Source organism: Trachurus japonicus, chromosome 19 (genome assembly GCF_045865225.1).
Source record: "Trachurus japonicus isolate A0001 chromosome 19, Traja_1.0".
Classification (NCBI taxonomy): Eukaryota; Metazoa; Chordata; class Actinopteri; order Carangiformes; family Carangidae; genus Trachurus; species Trachurus japonicus.
The window spans coordinates 13,955,656-13,975,739 of NC_140925.1; the positions used below are offsets into that span (position 1 = coordinate 13,955,656).

At 41.8% G+C, this 20,084-nt stretch overlaps 1 protein-coding gene across 5 annotated transcripts in view; it reads left to right on the plus strand.

The window, feature by feature from the left end:
• Positions 1-623: 623 nt before the first annotated feature.
• Positions 624-20,084, plus strand: part of myocd (myocardin) — a 111,254-nt gene continuing 91,793 nt past the window's right edge. For 2 of the 5 annotated variants that reach the window (XM_085762006.1, XM_085762008.1), the window contains exon 1: positions 651-673. The gene's annotated coding sequence lies outside the window, so the exon portion shown is untranslated. Of the gene's footprint in view, positions 674-20,084 lie in introns of all 5 variants that reach the window. The other 3 variants (XM_085762009.1, XM_085762005.1, XM_085762011.1) reach the window with 3 other exon arrangements.

Below are 20,084 nucleotides of genomic sequence, written 5' to 3' on the forward strand. Positions count from 1 at the left end.
GTGCCCATTTCCCCCGTTGTACCCTCTCCCAGATCCCACTGGGATTGACAGAGCTGTTGACGCTCTCTGGGATCCACATTAACTGGTTGAACATTCTTGTCGTGCTATTCCTGTGTATTTATTGGCTGCTTGATTACATGCATCTTGGCAGCTTGTTGCCCCGCTGTAAAAAAAAAAAAACAACACAAAAAAAAAAACTGGAGAAGGAGTCCAACCATCATGATTCACAGGAACCACTGGAGCTTTCAGGGGAAGTGCTTCATGGCTTTGGACTGTCAATCAAAGGGAGAAAGTAAACAGGAGAGATGTTTCTAATTTTCTGTCCTGCTTTTTTACCTACGCTGAGGAGAGGATATCTGAAACACCTCTAAGTATTATCAGAGTTGTGATCGGAGAAAAAACACTGCATAGAATCCATATTGTGAGGATTTTTTTCTTTTATCAATTCTCACATTGGGGGCCAGAAGGCAAGACAAACACCCAAATATATGTTAAAGAGCCTTCAAAAAGTGATATTTCCATAATTCGTCCCCTTTAGGATCTTGCCATAATGAGTTCAGTGCAACACACCCATTATCATCATTAACATTATCATTTCTGTATCTCTTCTAACAGGAGGAGGACCCTGGCCGGTGGCTTCACACAGGAAAACTGTGACGTCAGTGAAGAGCAGGTAAGAAGTCTCAGTCTCACATGAATAATAACTGTTTCATGTCATAGATGAGGATGACTAAAAATGTGCGATGGCTTGTGATGATGGTCCAGATATTACAATGGATATGTGAGTTACAGATTGAGTTTCTGCATTTCATCTTCACTGAAAATGTGAAAAATGATGTGATGTGATATTTGTTGGGCTCTGTTCCCTTACTGTCTGGAGGATAGGATTTGTAGACTGAGCTGTCTATAATAATGCATGACTATTTTGTGACACATTTTACCTTCATCATAAAAAACAACAACGGATAGTTGCACAGGTGAAAACTTGCCTTGTCAAACAATGTTCTTGTGAAAAGGGCGCGTGCTGAGGTCACAGACTGGACCAGGTGAAACCAGATGTTCTGTAACTCTGAGTGTGTCAACTGTTAGTGAATCAGACAAGCAATGATCCTGGGTCAGTTACTAACGCTGCTGCTGCTGTAAAAAATTATTTTCAATTTATTTGCAAGAGACTGTTGTGAAGTATATTGGCATCGAGTATCATCCTGGGGGTAACAATTCATTAGTCTGAGACAATGATGGCTGAATAAAAGCATCCTGAGGTGGAGACGTACACAACATCTGCAGCAGCTTGGAATTGTTGTTTCTCCTGGAGCTGGCTCAGTTTACATGTCACTTGTCAGATGTGGTTTGGCCCCAGTGTGAGTGATTAAACCGCCTGTCGGCTCTCGGTGGCTCCATCCGAAGCCTTTAATGCTAATTTCTCGATAATGCTCCTATTTTATCCTTAAACCTTCCACTGGGACCATAACTCTGGATGGAAACATATTTATTGCCCCGTGATAATCTTGTTTTCCCATAGTCACCACTAGGTACGAGAACTGTTGGTTTTTACATTTGGTCCCACGTGAAATCCACCAACATATATCGAAGAAAAGCTCTGACACTCATGTAACTTCTCAGAATGACGACTTAACGGCCGCTCTGCAGGGATTTAAACATTACTGGCCCTCATGAAACGTGACTATGTACATTTTTTCCACCCCATAAAAGTTCCCTCCCAAAATACCATGCTACATATCAATCTGCAGGAGCTGCTGCGGTTGGGTCGGACTCTCGGTAGCAGCTTTGCAGGCCTACTGTGTGTGTTACCTGTATGATGGTGTGCCTTTTGTCTGTGTGAGAAAGAGTTCATGATTGTGACATTTATTGCAGCCTGTCACAGGGAGGCTCATGGAGCCTTTTTAGTGTCATGGGGCTTATTTCCAAATGTTCTCCTGTGTCAGGAGACCCGCAACATCAAACTAGTGTCACTCAAACATCCCTCTGGTTTCTGTACATGTATTTTTTTTCTATTTTTTTTGCTCATTTTCCTGGAAAGATGCTTTGCAGATAAGCAGCATGAAAAACACACAAAAACACCTTGTACAGCCACTACCTTACCTCATCTTTCCTTCAGGACACTGACCTCGGAACAGATCAGTTTGATGCCTTTTTAGTGATGGATTACTCCATTTACAACTTCCTCTGGGTCAAAGGTCGAGTCCGAGGTCAGGCAGAGGTCATAGCTGCTGTTCCCAGCACAGTATACAAAGCGTCTTGAGACACTTTTGAATAACAAATTCTGGAGAAAAAAAAACAAAAAAAACATCATGAGATCACAGCATTTCTGAATCTTAGAGGGGATTAACATCTGAAGATACCTCTGCTTTCTTTAATTCCTCTGCTCAGGGTGAATTGCTTGACCCATGACGGAGAGGAGGACTCACTGTCAGTGATGTCCGTGCACACAGCAGTTTATGTCAGCATGGAATGGGTTGAAGGGATCAGAGAAATGAGTGAGAGGTAGTTGGTGGGTTTTAGGGCGCTTAGGAGTCTTTAACAATTACTTTTCTGGTTGAAATTTCCCTATATAGCAAATGAAAGCTTCAGATGCCTCTTTCACTTACACATGATGTCCATACGTTAGGAGCAGTGTATTCCCATGTGCCCATCAATAATACTCAAAGGGAAAGCTAGCTGTTACACTTGGATAGACGTTCATTGAATGTAACTGTTTCTTGTTTCATTCTGGACTTGAAATGTATGATATACAGATTTGTGAATAAGAGTAATTGGCAGTTTCTCTATATATTCAGCAAACACTTGGAGCTAATGCAAAACCCACTTTAAAATATAGCTGTGGAAGATTTGCATAGGGGGAAAATATTCAAATAAGTCGGGAAAATAAGAGTAAGTTACAGAACAGTGCTGGGTACCAGTCGAGATCCCAGGTGAACCTCAGGTTCTGCAGCCTGACTTTGTGACCCATGAATTATGCAAAAACAAAAAGACAAGATACAAGACGTACCTAGCCATGAGGGAGCAGACTAATGAAGTTCAGGTGGTGGGATCAAGTCCTGTCTTCTGGTAGCTACTGCCTACGGGCTGTGGGGGAGAGCAGAGACGGGAGGCTGAGTGTAGAACAAAGTGTTTCGGTTTGATGCCCGTAAATTCCCCTCGCTGAAGGAAAAAAGTCATGTAGAAGTTCAGCTTTAGTCAGAGCAAAGCTGTGCGAGGAGATAAGACGGCGCACTGGCAGGTGATCCTCTGGATTCTACTTAGCGTGCAATCAAAGTGTTAATGTTGTTTTTTTATTCTGGATATCGGCGGCAAAAGGGAGTCGGAGGAAAATACATCTGACTCCAGGCAATGTAATCTGAGCTAAAGAGGAGTTTCTGCTGCTGTAATTCACTGTCTGTGTGGCACTAAGAGCCACGTGGGCCTGAACCCACAAAAAGGCAGTAAAATATATTTTTGTATCGTTACAGTAAAATCAATTGTAGACAGAAATTTTAAGTTTCCCCTACCCTCATTCAGAGGAAAACCTTTCAATTCCTCTTCTACCTGAATCATTTTACTGTAACCAGCAAGCTAACTGGTCCTGACTAGTCAATGCACTGGACGGAGACATTTTACTATTGACAGGCCTGTTGTTGTTGGACAAACAGTTCATGTGTGTTTTTAGTTGGTCTGGATTGGTGGAGATGGATCCTGTCAGTAGCCAGGGACTTGGCACTGATAAGGTTGTTCTTTGGTAAATGACATGATTTGTTTTAAAACATTGTGCACCTATGACTAATTAATGTGCTTATAGCAGCAGTAATTGGAGTGTGTGTGAGAGAGTTTGGTGTAGGCTACTGTGTGTGTGTGTGTGTGTGTGTGTGTGTTTGTTCGTTTTCATACCTGTGCAAGGAGGTGGCAGGAGATAGGCCTACAGTCTTTTTTTTTTTTTGCTATAAATATAATTTCTTTGAGTTCTGACAGCTTCCCTTTAATAGTTCCCAGTTCCCAATACCCAAATACCATCATCTACATATGATCAACAATTAACAGTGAAATTAAAGCAAAAATAAAAACAATCCTTCTCAACTTTTGAGCTGGCATGACTCTGAGATAAGTCAGGCAGGTAGAGTTAAAGGCCTTGCCTATATAGCTACAGTATATATAATATACTGTAGGCTATATAATTCAGTTTCTCCATGTGTGTATATATACGTATATGTATATACAGTATGTATGTATGTATGTATGTATGTATATATATATATATATATATATATATATATATATATATATGTGTGTGTGTGTGTATATATATATATATGTATACATATATATAAAAACTTGAATTTTACTTCATGTCATTTTTTACCCTCTGATAAGACCCAGAGGAACATCTCCTGAAATACAGTGGCAGGCATACCGGACCTTCGTTGTCATGGTTACAATAATAAACATGCAGCATGTAGGCCTACTGACAGCAGCGTACTGAACATTCATCGCCATATTGCAATAATAAACGTTTCGTCTTGGCAGACTGAATTAAAATTTGATTACTTCTTTGACGTTAGATGGCCACGGTTGTCATGGTTACAACGATAACAACTTAGTTAAGATTGTTGACACTGTTGACACTGACATGGACAATAGAAATAACATAAACTGCTATTTTCACGTGGGAGTCGAACACCGCTCTCTTCTCTTCATGCTACATCACTGTTATAATCACTACGACCACTAGGTGTCGCCTGGCAACAACACCTCACTATCTTGCACAAACAACATGGGCTTGTTAACAATACTGGTTAGCAAGTTAGTTGCACTTTCCTTATGTTTCTCCAGTTTGATCTTGGAGAGTGTGCTACACTTATTTATTTTTCAGTCTCCAGTTTGATCTTAAAATCCATTTTGACCGATAACTGCGTAGTGAATCGATGCATTCACTTACAATTTGACTTTACATTTTCTATATGTAGCCTATTCTTGGACTAAAACTACATTGTGTCAGATAAGGAGAGGTGAGGGGATCAGACCAGTTGTAGGTCAAGTGTTGAGCTTTGTTTAGTGAGAGAGATCAATTCCTTTTCAAACATCTGCATTGCAGGGAGGAGATGTCTTTAAGGGGATCGTTCACCCAAAATTCAAATTTCACTCATTATCTACTCACCCTGGGAGAAGTTTCAGAGTCCTCCGTGCCTTCTCAGAGTTACAGCGGGGCTCCGTGCAGCACTGCATGACCATATGACGGTTGCGAACGGAGCTCACTTTTCTTCATCCAAAATGACACACCAAAGCACTGCTCTTTCTGGTCCGTCCAAATGCCCAGTTCACGGCTCCGCAAATCGTGTGAGATTCTGGCAGAGCAACACTGGGAGCTTCCGCTACAAACAAGCTTAAAACATATACTTATTTAATTTTTTTGGAACAATTTCTCATGTTGGGGCTTCAATACAAGAGGGACATTATAGACGAGCACTATGGAGGTATTTGGATGTTTTTTGGGGTGTCTTTTTGGACAAAGAAAAGTGAGCTCCGTTCGCAACCGTCATATGGACATGCAGTGCTCCACGGAGCCCCGCTGTAACTCAGAGAAGGCACGGAGGACTCTGAAACTTCTCCCAGCCCTTAGTCGACATGAGGGTGAGTAGATAATGAGTGAAATTTGAATTTTGGGTGAACTATCCCTTTAACCGTACAGTAAATTTATGCATTTGGCAAAGTGGTTGTGATCATTTGCCAACACACAGTGTTGTCGAGGCCTAGACCTGATGTTGCAGTGATGGTGAATCTTCAGGAACTGGATCAGACTCCAGGCGTTAGCTGTTAGCTCCGTGTCACTGTGGTTCACCCCCGATCTCTCTGAGCACACACTGCTGCCTCTTTATACCCATAAGTCCTTGCATTACAGGGCAGCTCCTTGAGGCTGAGTGAGATTACTCTCTCACTCTGGACGGGCTGCACCTTCCTCTTCTTTAAAGAGGACTACGAGCTGCATCCGAAGGCCAGGGGGTGCACTCGTCTACGACCACCCACGTCTCGGTGAAAATTGCTTTCACTTGGCCCAAATGGGAACCTCGTAACACCCCGCAGCACAACAAAAAAACAAGTTGTGCATCACACTAAAAGGCCAGGCTCATGACAGTTTCTCCATGTTATCTGCCTGCCAAAGCTTTCTCACTTGTTTTATCTAGGAATACACTCTGGGAATCACTCCAGCTTGTGTTTTTGATTACTTTAAGCCAAGATAGCTGAGAGCAGTACAGGATCTGAGCCCCCATCCCGTGACCCCTCAAATCACTTTAATGCCCCACCTCTGACCTTTGACCTTTTGGTCTCGACCTGCACCCTGAAGTTCCCTGAAACGGCACAGGCGAGATTAAAGGGAATTCCCTCCATCAGTGACCTTATGTTTCTGTTTTGTTGCCGTTCTGACGATAATCTCCGCTCGTATTTCACCGTCTCCCTCTGCAGCGACGGCCTCTAAAGTCCAGATAATGCAGCCGAGAGGAGGGCAGCGTCATAAAAAGGACTATTTGCCGCAAAATCTGTCAATTCCTCCGAGAGTTTTATTCTCATCGTGCGTCTCGTGGAAGCATCGGCGGGTGAAAACGCTGCCCACCCAAGGAGGCCCCTCGTTGTGGGGAGAAGCCGGCGGTTGTTGTCTCCCCTCTGGATCTCTGAGCTGTCCCCGGGTAAACAGCCTCCCCGCGGTGGGAGGAGGCGCACACAGCAAAAAAAAAAAAGAACATATTACTGCAGCTTGACAAAGCCATTCACTTCTGAAGAATGCAAATTTAGATTGTGAACGCTCCCTTTGCTTTATCACACTGGACAAACAGTGTTGAGTTATTGGGAGGATTATGAATAACGTTTTTTTCTGCAGTGGAAAAAGGGAGATGTGGCCAAGACGGAGTCATCAGAGGTCCCTAAAATAGAGCAGCAGTCTGAGAATGAAGCAGCGAAAGGTGAACAGTACTGGCTGATGTACTTCAGTTAAAGCAGTTCTGCTTCAGCACCCCCAAAAAACCTGATTCACTTCACTGGAATCTCTCCTTTTTCTTTTTTTTTTCTGGATGTAGCCTGATGGGGTTTTCAGAGATGCCTCGGCTTTGTAAGTCGTGAAGCGTTATTGTTTTCTTTTAATAAATGGTCTTTTGTGTGGTGTTTAATGTAAATGTTTTTGTTGAGGCGTGTTGCGTGTGTGTGTGTTTACTTTGGCAATAATTGCGAGCATATCCTCTTTTGTTTACGGGTCTGGTCGGCTTTTATCTCCTCACTCAGAACGTCTAAGACAAGTCAACAAGACGTCTCCATGGAGCGCCAGCGCGCGGCCAACCTGCGCGCACGCACAGAAGCGTGCACGCAACGCAGCCCGTGTGTGTGTCTGTGTGTGTGTATTGTTCACAAATGATGAATGAGCATTTGCATCAGTGATGTAAATAGAAATAGTGCGGGATGTGCTGTTGCATTTATTCAGCTCAAATCTCCACAGACGGTTTAGCATGGTTCCCATGACAAGGTCGCACCAGTGTGGTGGGCGGCGTCTGCCAGCCCCTTTATTTTATTTTAGACCAGAGGCTCATGGGAAAGCTATTTCAAGACCTTTTCCTGTTGGCCTCAGAAAACAGTGCCAGTGGTTTGTTAACAGGTGCAATGTGACCAGAAGGTTTTTAAAAATAGCTTTGTTTTTACTCCAAATCTTAATATATATGCTTTTGTTTGGTTGGATTTCGTTTGAGCATGTAGAGGAGAGGTCAGGAGTCACGTGCTTTTCTCTATACATGCATTAATCACATTTAATGTAGAGATGGAGGCTGGGAGCACTTTTCCCAGAATGGGAACGTCGGGACCCCGCTGCATGTGAGGGGACAGAGGTGATCATCAGTTTGCTGAAGATCATAAAACACCTTCATGCAGGGTTTCTGACTCAGGCAATGAATGTAAAAACAACAACTTTCAGTTATAAGTCCTTAATAAATACAAGCTTTGTGTTGCCAGGTTGTAAAGAATCCCTCTGGCTGGTGTTCATCCTCCACCCTGCGCACGTGTCTTTTAAATAACTGCTGAGTTCATTAGTACGACCTCTTCACTGGATCATTAGACTTCTCACCTTCAGCAGGAAGCGCATCTATTAACAGCTATTTAACATTTACAGCTGTGGACTGGACTGACTATTACAAAACCTCTTACGTGGAACTGCAACACTCTGTACATGATGTGTAACTGATGGTGAACATTCATGCATTTCTTTATTTATTAACAATAAATTAAAGTATTATTTACAACTTACTACACTTGTGAACCTTGTCCACATGTCTCACTTGACAGTTGTTTCATTTTCCTCTTTGTTGTCTGGCTTCACTCCGACTTTAGTTTTCTAACACTTCATGCATGGCTACAGAATGTCTTTTTATGTGTATATCTAGCAAATGACTAATTTATAGTAACTGCACATTAAATTCAGGTGAATGAAACTGTATACAGTGCAGCCCCCCCCCCCCCCCCCCCCCCCCCATACTGCAATTTGAACAATTTGAAGAAACACATGTAAAGACTCAAACAACTAGGAACACATCTCCAACATCACATGTGCTGCAACTAATCACAACCACAAAGTCCTATTGGAACTTGCCTGCCTGTTTGAAGGGTTATGAAACGGTGTACTGAAATGCAAATTAGACATTTCAAAAGACAAAAAAGGGACAATGCATCTATCTATCTATCTATCTATCTATCTATCTATCTATCTATCTATCTATCTATCTATCTATCTATCTATCTATCTATCTATCTATCTATCTATCTATCTATCTATCTATCTATCTATCTATCTATCTATCTATCTATGAAACTCTGAAAGAAAAAAAAATCTATCTGAACAGAAAAGACATTGCTTGCGTACCTGTGCAGGACGATGAGTTGATTCCTGCAAACATGAGTCACCAGACAGCTCCAACCACAGCTCGGTTTACGTGTGCAGGAATCACCGACTCAGAACCAAAGCCCGTTGATTGACAGATTAGCCCTGGATTAGCAAAAGCTAAAGGCATTTGTTTTTTAGTATTCCATTTTTCATATTTCTATACTTTTTGCAAATTAACTTCTTTATTCTTTTATTTATGTTTATATTTCCATCCATCTATATTTTTATTTTTTTTATTTATTTTTTTTTTACAGATTTTTTTCTTTACTTGGGCCTGCTTATGTGTAGACGGATAACGACCGTATCAATGTGTGTATAACAGCATATTTACAATAGGAGGATAGCAGAAAAAAAACACATGCACGTGTACATGTTTTGCATACACTGCAGATGCAACTGCACATGCACTCTGTTGCACCAGAGCACAGTCCAATATACACCCAGTGCAGGAGTGTGTATATGCATAGGGTGTGTGTGTGTGTGTGTGTGTGTGTGTGTGTGTGAGAGAGAGAGGGAGAGAGAGGGAGAGGTTGGGCCTACCACTGAGGGAGGGAATGAGTGAGAGATTGAAAGTCCTGTCTTTGGGAGCAGGACGACCCATGTGACTCGGCCTGCCCCTCTTTGTGTTTCCCACACAGTCTGACATGACTGGAGCTATATCCACACCATCACATTCACAAGGGCCTCTGTCTGCAAACTTCCCCCTACTTATGATTCATAGCTCAGTGAAGGGCACCATGTTTGCTTATGGTACTGCCAGCTGCACATGGCAGCACCAAGTGGTGTATTTTTTTTATTCCTTATACAAGGCTTCTCAAAATACACCAGTCACTCCCTTCTTTCCTCTAGCTCACGTAGCATCGCGGAGATCCTGCTGATATTTGTTTGAACGTTGAACGACTTTCAATTTGTGTTGATATCCTGTGTATTTTAGGATCTTTCCATCATTTTGCTCATCATAATGTTCATGTTTACTGCAGCCATGTTCTATATATGTTGTCTGCAGCCTGTGCTTCTGTGAATGAGGGACTGTGGGAAATATCAGATAACATGCTCTCATAATATGATTATAAAAATGAATGTGGATGTTGTCTCCATAGGAACAGGTGTAGTTGGTGAACATGTTGAATTTATTTGCAGTGCACTTTACTCTCAGTGAGGCTTCACTGCTCTGCTGCTCATTGGTTTATTTCCTTCTTGGTTTTTAAATAACAGCCTCTTAGGCTAAATTTTCTCCACTGATGGCAACGGCTCATTTTCTAGATGACCTGTAGATACCAGTGTAATTATGGGTCAATGGGTTTTTGGTTATTTCCTTAGTTGCAAATTTGCACCACTTATGCACAGTGTAAACAAATGCAGGTTTTGTGTTATGATCTTGTGGGGCCAAAATGTGTGTTTACACTGGTACACACACAGGTACAAATCAGATTTCTGCAGTAAGAATGTAACTTTATTAATTGAGCATCTATCAGATAAAAATGTTTAATGAAAACATAAAACACACACAGTGCAGAATAAAGTACATCAAGTGCATCGGAAACACATGGGGTTTTCATATAGCTTCTTAAAATGTCACATTTTTTTACGACTAGTGAAAGACAGCTCCAAAGGGCAGAGGTCACAACTGCAAAGGCAGGGTCAGCTCAGGGCAGCAAGAAGGTGCTGGTCAAATGACCACAGTGATGTTTCTCTTTTTTTAAAGATATTTTTGGGGCTTTTTGCCTTTAATTTGGTAGCAAAGTGGGGAGAAAGACTGGAGGAATAACAGGCAGCACAGATCGGCACAGTTAGGAATCGATCTGGTGATCACTCCTTTGGGCAAAGACCACCGAGCACCCCATGACTACAGAGATCTTTATCTTTATTTATTCTGTAACACTGACATAAATACACTGTATTTCATCAAATAGTGACCAGAGCCTTTATTCACTCAACTGCCCAGAGTATCGGCCGTGATTGGAGGCCGGCTTTTATTACAGAGAGGCCTTTATTTCTAATGTCCCCTGTCATATAAATATTTTTGCTCATATTTTAATATGAATCCTCCTTATTTTCTCTTTTTCTTCCATTTGCTCTGTTAATTTCTACACATTAGCGACCGTATGCAATAATAAGGTTGTTGTTGTTCAGTAACTCTCTTCCTTCATCTTCATCTTCCTCTGGGCTACATGCCAGAGCAATTCAAGTCAGTCACAGCATTTCCACAGCATACTAGTCAATCACAGCTCTGGCAGTCCCAGGCAGCAGATTTTTTGTTTGATGGCAGCCTTTATTTGTTTGTGTTAACATAAGATACCCAGTAAATACAGTATATGTTAAGGCCTGTGTCAGTCTTCAGACCATCCAGAGGAGCGAAGAAGATGAAGAGTGATGTCACTGTTAACTCTGGCTGCTAAGTTAATTTCTTCACACATGCATGGACACTCACCTGAACTCCATAACCCAGCATCATCACCACATAGCAGAGAGGTAAAACAAGCAGTTTGAAATTGACATATCATATTGGACAGAGTCTGTCCAGGAGCAGCTGTAGGAAATGTGACCATGTGAAAGACGTTGAGCTTGGGACGTGTAAACAAATGACATGGAGTCTGAGAGTTTGAAAGGTCCAATAATAAATGATGTTGCTTTGAATCTGGTGTTGGACTGTAGCTCAGGCTGACTCTGGATCTGCTGCTTCAGTTTGAACCTTTGTTACATCCGTCCTTCAACTCGGTGATAAACAGTGTTAGTGGCCCTTCAACACGTCTGATGGATGTTTATGTGACGGTTTGAAATGGTCTGTCAGTTCAACAGAAAGTGAAAGTCACTTTGTGTCCACTGTTATTTGTTTGTACGGTTGTCCAGTATGTGAGCCAGAGGGCCCAAGTCAAACGTTTTGCCTTTCATTGACCTCTGTTAGAGACGCGGCCGTCCTCCCTCCCCTCGGTGCGAGAATCATTGCGTGGGGTGCATGTCATCGGCGTGGTCATGCCAGGCCGACATGGCACTTTGGCAGCGTCTTCCTCCCTCCGGTCCCCCCCCGCTCCCCCAGGACCTCCCGAGAACACGGACCCAGCTTGTTTCCCATCTGCTGGGCCACAAACAGAACCAAACAAAATATGCCGCGCAGCGCTGCCAAAAGGCCCCCATCACTGAACGTCACCACGACGACCGCTGCTGCTGCTACTACAGCTGCGTGTCCATCAGGCCGGGCCCGTAGTCACTGTCCCAGAATTTACAGGGGCTTTCCCCGTGGTCTGGACGAGCTATTTCCATCCTCTGTCTTTAACCCCCACACCAGCAGCGCCTGGGAACCCCTCATTTTGGCATGAAGCCAGAAGAATTTTGTTTAGCTCGTTTTTTTTTGTTTTTTTTTCAGAATCATTACTGGCCGTCACATAATCTCAAACCAGATAATTTGGATGAGCCCGAGACCTCCTGAGCCAAGTAAACAGATAGTGTGAAAGTTCAGTTGGAGCCGCTGGACTTCATATTGGATTTAGAGGGGCTGATACTCACAGAAGTGATTTGTGGTTCCCCAGCCTCTTGGCCCTCGTGACACGATCAGCGTCTGATGAGTTAGGAAGCATGGGATTTCCCATACATTCATCTGAGTGTGTCGGCAGCAGATCTGATAAGGGAATAATAATGTCCCTTATCAACTGTAGAGTGTCTCAATGCTTTTTCCTTCTCTTCAGATTTGTGTGAACTGGCTCGGCCATTTATGATATATGGAGTCTCTCTCTTGTAATCGTGTCAGAAGAATAATGGAACAAACTCTGGGCTGGAATGTGTCAGGAGTTTTCTGTCTCTGAATGTTGCAGTCCAACGGCACCAGAACGACAGATTCTGACATTTATCAAAATTAAAATCCACTCCAGGGAGAATTATTGCCTTCAACAATTTGTAGCACAAATCTTAGTATTATGTCATTATGCTTTGCATATCAGAGAATAAGGGCCTGACCACAGGCCAGACCACAATGACTGCTTCCAGCTGACCCCTCTGGGACTCGCATATGGCCCCCATCCCCCACCCACACACACACACATGCGGAGAAGACAGGAAAAGCAGCGGGCTCAGTGTCAGAGTGAGGAGAGCGAGTGTAACAGAGGGAGAAGAAATGAGAAGTGCAGTGAGGGTGAAGGCCAAGGAGACGACCAGGAGACAGAGAAGAAAATCCAGCAGCAGAGGGTTCAGGAGGGGGGAGGGGGAGGGGGGCAGCGCTCATGTGGAGGTATCATGAGTGGAGGAACACGGCGTGATTCTGTCACTTGCCCCCTACGGGATGTGGGGATGGGAGAGGGATGTGGGATGCTGTGTTCCCAGCCCAGGATCCGGGGCAGGAAACCTCCCCTGCATTTCTTGGAGGCAGCGGCTGCCGAGTCTGTCCGGCCTCAGCCCACCTCGGCAAACCCAGGGAGAACTCATGAGTGATGGAAACAGGAAGGGTTTAGAGGTGGACCCCACCAGTGACTTAAAACAATAACTGTCTCCATAAGGGGCAAAAGAACAAAAACAAACGTTTTATTGATATTTGTCTTCATTGCGCCACTAGAGAGGGTTAGGTTAGGCCAGAAGAACACGTGGAACCCACAAATGACAAAAAAAAGAATACACATGCATTGGCTTTTTGTGGAGGGAGCCAGGTTGATGCTTACTGCAGTGCTGAACTATATAAGTACATCATACCTGCAGCACTGTCTTGTTTTTATGTAGAGGTGTGTGGAAAAAAAAGGAAATCACTGGAAACCATAAAGGAAGTAAGCAGCAGCATTTGGATACATATCTGATTTTATGAGAAGAAGCAGCTTGTATAATATATCACAATATATTATATAATATTGTAATATTGTGCTTTAATGTTGTCATATTGGCATTTAAATACTATTGAGAAATTTCAAATCGTCAATAGTGCTTTGAGCAGTGGTGGACAGTAACGGAGTAAATTTACTTTAAGTATATATCCAGAGGATTTGTACTTTACTTGAGTATTAGATTTCTTTGGTACTTATTACTCATACTTGAATACATTTCCAAGACAAATATTTTTACTTTTACTTGAGTTAATTCCTAGGAAGCCTGAAAAGTACTTGTTACTTTCAGGTCTGCTCTTTTTTTTTTTCTCCTAAAATACTATTGGACATAATAACCCCTAAAAGCAGCACATCAGTGCAGGTGGTTTCAAAGAGTTAATTCTCAGAAACAAGAGGTAAAGGTCCTTAAAGCAGAAGTAAGTGGTCCGGTCGTTTTCGCTAATGCTGCGTTCCAGGCAGGCTTTTGAAATCGTAAATTACAGCTTCAAGTCACAACTTACGACTTTGTAGCGTTCCAGGCAACCCACTCGTGTTTTTCCGACCTGTTTTACCGGTGAAAGTCACTATAACGGCCACTCGTAACTTCTGACCGGTGAACTCGTACCAGATCGAACTGGTACCAGATCGAACTGGTACCACTTCACGGTCGGAAAAATACGAGTTTCCTTGAACGCACCATAACAGTCCTCGTCCCTACGTCACCACATTCATGGCGTCCCTTGGCTGCACACACAGCCCTGCATGCCGTTCTCTCTCCTCATTGGATAAAAACTGTAGGATACGATAAATGTTTTCTCTTCGGCTCAGAGCAGAGCAGAGTGACTGACAGACCCGTGTTTCAGACCAAACACTCTATGTAAGTGATTGCTGTCGGAAGATATAACTATTTAAGACTTATATTAACACAAATATATCACTTACTTCTGCTTTAAATTAATTTAGAAAAAAATATAGTAATTCATTGATGTGAAAAATAAGAAATGTACTCTTCCTCTTTCTCTTACTTGTACTTAAAGTAAATTTAAAAGTATGTACTTTTGGATACTTAAGTACCTTTAAAAGCAAGTACATGTCGACTGAGCTACTTTTACTTGTAACGGAGTAAATTTTGACCAGTAGTATTTGTACTCTTACTCAAGTACTGGGGTCGAGTACTCTGTCCATTTCTGGCTTTGAGTGACATGCAAGAAAGAATTCCACCTTAAAAGAGTCTGGTAGCTACTGGTTGTGCCTGAGCTGAGCTGCTCACTGAATTAAATGTATAATTAGTGAAAATGAGACAACATACAATAATTCACCAGAGCTTAAGCTGCTCTTGTAGCCTCTGATTACACAATGCTTTACTCCACATGAAACACATGAGCCACTTTTTATGATAAACCATTGGTACTGGCCTTTCTGGTCCTGTGTTACATGGTATTGGATTGTGAATAAATTAAATTACCCAGCTGTAGTTTCCAAAGTGGGTTCATTTGTACAAAACAAGTAAGAAAGTGAAATCATCCAATAGAGGTTACATAACCTCTAAAACAAGCTTAAAGGGATAGTTCACCCAAAATTCAAATTTCACTCATTATCTACTCACCCTCAAGTCAACTAAGAGCTGTGAGAATTTTCAGAGTCCTCCGTTCCTTCTCTGAGTTACGGGGGGCTCCGTGCAGCAGTATTTGTCCATATAATGGTTGTCAATGGACACCAACTTTCTTCGTCCAAAAAGACACACCAAAAAACATCCAAATACCTCCATAGTGCTCGTCTGTAATGTCCCTCTTGTACTGAAGCCCCAACATGAGAAATTGTTCCGAAAAAAATTAAATAAGTCTATATTTTAAGCTTGTTCGTAGCGGAAGCTCCCAGTGTCTCGGTTCACTGCTCTTCCTGTGTCAGTGCCAATCTCGCGTGATTTGCACTGACCAGCGGAAAAATTTCTCATGTTGGGGCATCAATACAAGAGGGACATTACATACGAGCAGTATGGAGGTATTTGGATGTTTTTTGGTGTGTCTTTTTGGACAAAGAAAGTTGGTGTCCATTGACAACCATTATATGGACAAATACTGCTGCGCGGACCCCCCCGTAACTCAGAGAAGGAACGGAGGACTCTGAAAATTCTCACAGCTCTTAGTTGACATGAGGGTGAGTAGATAATGAGTGAAATTTGAATTTTGGGTGAACTATCCCTTTAACTTCATGGTGCATATAGGCATGCATGCGTAGGTGTCCTACTTATACAAACAGCACCAAACATCTATGTGACATATGTATTTAACCCTGACTCCCTCCTTCCAAAGTTCAGAGCCAAATACACATTTGGATTTCTGAACAAATGACTGATGCAGTTTTTCTCGGGAGGACAGTCTCCATTTTCTCTTTACAGTTGAACTATAATGGTGGAAAGAGAAAACAGAGAGAAGTGTGGGAGAGAGGGACGCGCTGGCAAAAGGTCAGGCAAGGTAGAATATCCAACAAAGCAAAGGCGGGGGTGGCGATGAGAAAGTTTGAGGCCACGGTGAGGCCAAGGCAATGAGGAAAATACAGGATGAACGGGGCCAGCACAGGTCCAGGGCCGAGGAGGAGAACTTGGAGGAGAGGTCCAGCTGAAAGAGGCTGAGAATCCTTGAGGGCAAAGGAGGGATTAGAGTGGACAGCTCTGGACGGGGCTGCGGAGCGTGTGCGCTGTAATTGAATTTCACGCTCGCTGCCCTCTTCTGAAGTCGTGTAGCAAAGCGATCATTTGAAAAGAAAGCTATTAGTCAAGCCCTCTGCTAAGCTCAGAGCTGTGCCATAGGAAATCTGGGATTACCCAGGCAGCAGGCTCCGGTGTGCTCCGTCAAAACACAAGTGTCACGATGAAGCCGCAGGAATGGGAGGGGGACAGCGGCGGTGCATCGCTGGCTGCTGGTAAACACAGACTTACACACTCAGCCTGTGTTGAAGCTCGTGCATCCCTCTTCTAGCTCTGGTCAGAGTTCAGACATTTTAAAGTGTTTTTGCTTTGCCTGCTGTGTTTACGCGCGCACACGCACTCATGCACACACTTACGCGCACCCACAGCCAGAGAGCCAGCGTGCTTTTCCAGTCAATGGTAACAATGTTGCCTTCACATCCAGTCACTTTCTGTTCCATGCAGAAATGTAGAGCGAAGGCCCAGGCCATGAATCTGAGGACCTGCAGATCTTAAAAGGGTTGTAAATCCACTTTAATTTAGAAAATATTTAAATATTTTTATTTAGGAGTCCTAGATTTACACTCCTTTAAGTAGGAAGGAGGCTATTCAACTTTTCTTCTTTGTGAACTCAGTGTAGTTTCAACTCAAGTGCCCTGTCCTTGATCTTTTCGTTGCACCATTTCCATTCTTTTGCCTTTATTTTCAAGGTGGTCTGTTGTTAGAATTTTCTTTCTGCAGGACAATCAGAAAGCTTCATGTTCTTGAGTTGTCTAGATATACACCCATCAGCCACCATTAAAATTAGGTTACTGGTTTAAAGGTCCAGACTGTACCTTTGTAAAAGTAAATAATATCCATGTGTAGTGTGATTATAAAGCAGCTCTAGGTTCTTAATACTGTGAAAGTATCAAAGCCTCAGAGAAATACACATAGCCTGGATTCAGAAACTGAGCCTTAAAACCAGCCGTCAGGACTTCTGTAACTTTGTGATGTCACAACAAAGCAGTCACCACTGTTAGCCATGACACAAGCCCTGGACCCACAGTCCAACCTTAAAAATAAAAAAAAATCTCTGTAACATTGACAGAGATTAAAAAAAAGAAAAAGAAGAAAAAAGGCACAAATGTTGAAGGATGAACTGATTAGATTTTGGTTGTCAAAGGTCAAGGCCACAATGATCTCATGTTCAGTTGAGTTCAGTATGCCAGGAACGCCCAGGGGGAACTTCATTACGTCTGTCACGCTGTGACCTGACACACTTTCAGCCATAACTCACTAGTTCATTAACTAATTATGACACAATTTAACTCGAATGTCTCTAAACAGAAAAAAAGTGGTGATGTTCTACATCCAAAATGTCAAAGCTCAACTTCACTGTGATGTCATGCAGTCATGAAATTACTCAACACTGTAACTCAGGAAGAAGAGATTGAGACTACAGCCAATCAGGAGAGGCTTAGAGACTGGCACAAAACCTCTTGTTGCGAGTTCCAGAAAAATAAATGCAAAAACGTATGTGACTTTTTAAAACCCGAATGTATCATTTTATGTTAATCAAACACAAAGTAAAATGTATGTTAATGTTGGGACTGATCTGGGTATATCTGAAGTTACTTCAGTGTATTACCTTAGACCTTAGACTACATTTACAACCACCTGTAACTGACCTGATAAAGCTTAGGAACAAAGCCAAAGAATTATTACAAAATTAATGAGAAAAGTTTGAGTTGACTGATTTTGATTTTCTGTCTTGTATGAAGAACGTCATAAATGGTCCTGAGGCTCAACAACCATGACTTAATCATTTTCCAGTCATTATGATTTGTATTAATAATGTGCTAATTTTGTTTATTTGGATTTGTTTTTGTAATTCATTACTAAAACAATATTTTTATTGTTTAAAAAAACCTAGGGAAACGTTGATTGACAGGTCTGGGAACAGAGGACACGATGGAACAATTATTCAGCTATTTACACACATGTTGAGATTCTTTTATCAGACCACATGTTTGATTTTATTTCTCCTGATCTGTGAAGTGAGACAGAGCCACAGTATGCTTTAACTAAATACTGACTGGCATGTGCACTGAATCAAGCCTCACTGTTATGGTTACACATTTATTTTGGGCTAAGAGAAAAAAACACCAACATGAGTTCTGATGAAGCAGAGCGATGCTGTTTGTTTGGTGCTGCAGAATCCGAGAAAATAAACACGGTAACAGCACATTCATCAAACATGCAACTGTTGCTTTTCACTTCCATTGTCCCAGAACCTGCAGCAGCACAGATTACATTGTTACATGGCAGCTAAGATACACTTATGTGTCATTATAATAGTTGGCATTTTTTTTCATCGGATGTGAAGCTGCAGTTCAGTGGAGGAGCAGTGACACAGTTATTTTACATGTTCATGGAATTCTACCTTGTTTTTAAACATTCTCAGAGTTGGGACCTGTTATTCTGCAATAGCCTCTTTATTTAATTTATTTATCTCTGTTCAATGAAATAGTACAAATTCAACATGTTTGTTCAGACACTTGTACTCTCTACTTATCTTTACAAATGAGCAAATAAGAGTAAAGAGGAACATCATCCTGTCTCAATCACATTTATTACAGACAGGGGATATTTCAAGTCCAATATTCCTCTACATGCCCAATAATAAAATGTCACTCATTTTTTTCAATGGGACCTACAGTATCAGTACAAGTAAAAAATCATACAGGATTTTTAGTGCAATTAGTTCATTCAATCTAAATATGCATTAGGCTACTAAGAATGTCAAGTTCATTAGTTCTAAAGTCTTTTGACTGGAGGAACTGAAACAGAGCTGAAACTCATTAAATTAAGTTTTTAGTCAAAACAGACTTCCCAGCGTGCATTGATTGAGAGTTACAACTCTCCTATGTCAAGTGTCTGCACTGAGAAACTTGCTATTATTACTATAAGACATACAGTTGTTAATTTGGAAACAGTGTAATTGTTGCCGTTAAAATTTAGCAAATAAACCTACAGTACATTTTTTAAGTTGAACCACGTGAATTATTTTTATTAGTAGTGAATTATTTTTTTAGTCATGGTAAAGTTTAAGCAAAGGACGGCTACAACTGCTAATGATGCAGGACTAATTGTTGACCATGAGTGAGATGCAAACTAGTTACTGCTGTGATGTTAGCCAATGATAACTGGACCACTCATCTTCTGTATACTAAAGCAGTTCTGTCTCGTTTGATTGGCTTATATCTGCGACTGTGTCCTGATGGTTTTCTACTGTCAGTTCAGTGTGATGTGTGTTGAATGACCGCTTCACATGTGGCAAATGGAAAAGAGAACATTGCTAAAGAGAGAGACTCAAGACAGACAGTAAAATATAAACACATGTTAGGGCTGCCTATTCATTGTATTTAAAGAGCCAAAGACAACTGTGATTGAATGATATTAAATGTGTTTCATTACCAAAATCATGCAAAGAGGCAAAAGTGGTTGTGACTTTTTAAAAGATTTTTAAGTTTATCTCATTCATATAACTTTTCTAAAAGCAGTCACAACAAACACATATCTTGTGAGTTGATGGAATATTGTAAATTATATCATACTTTACAGGAGTACACATGTTAACAGAACATTGATGGACTTCATGATAAATCCAAACTCAACCCAAAGACAGTTCCCATCAGTGATGTCTAGAGTGTCCAACTCAAATAATGTC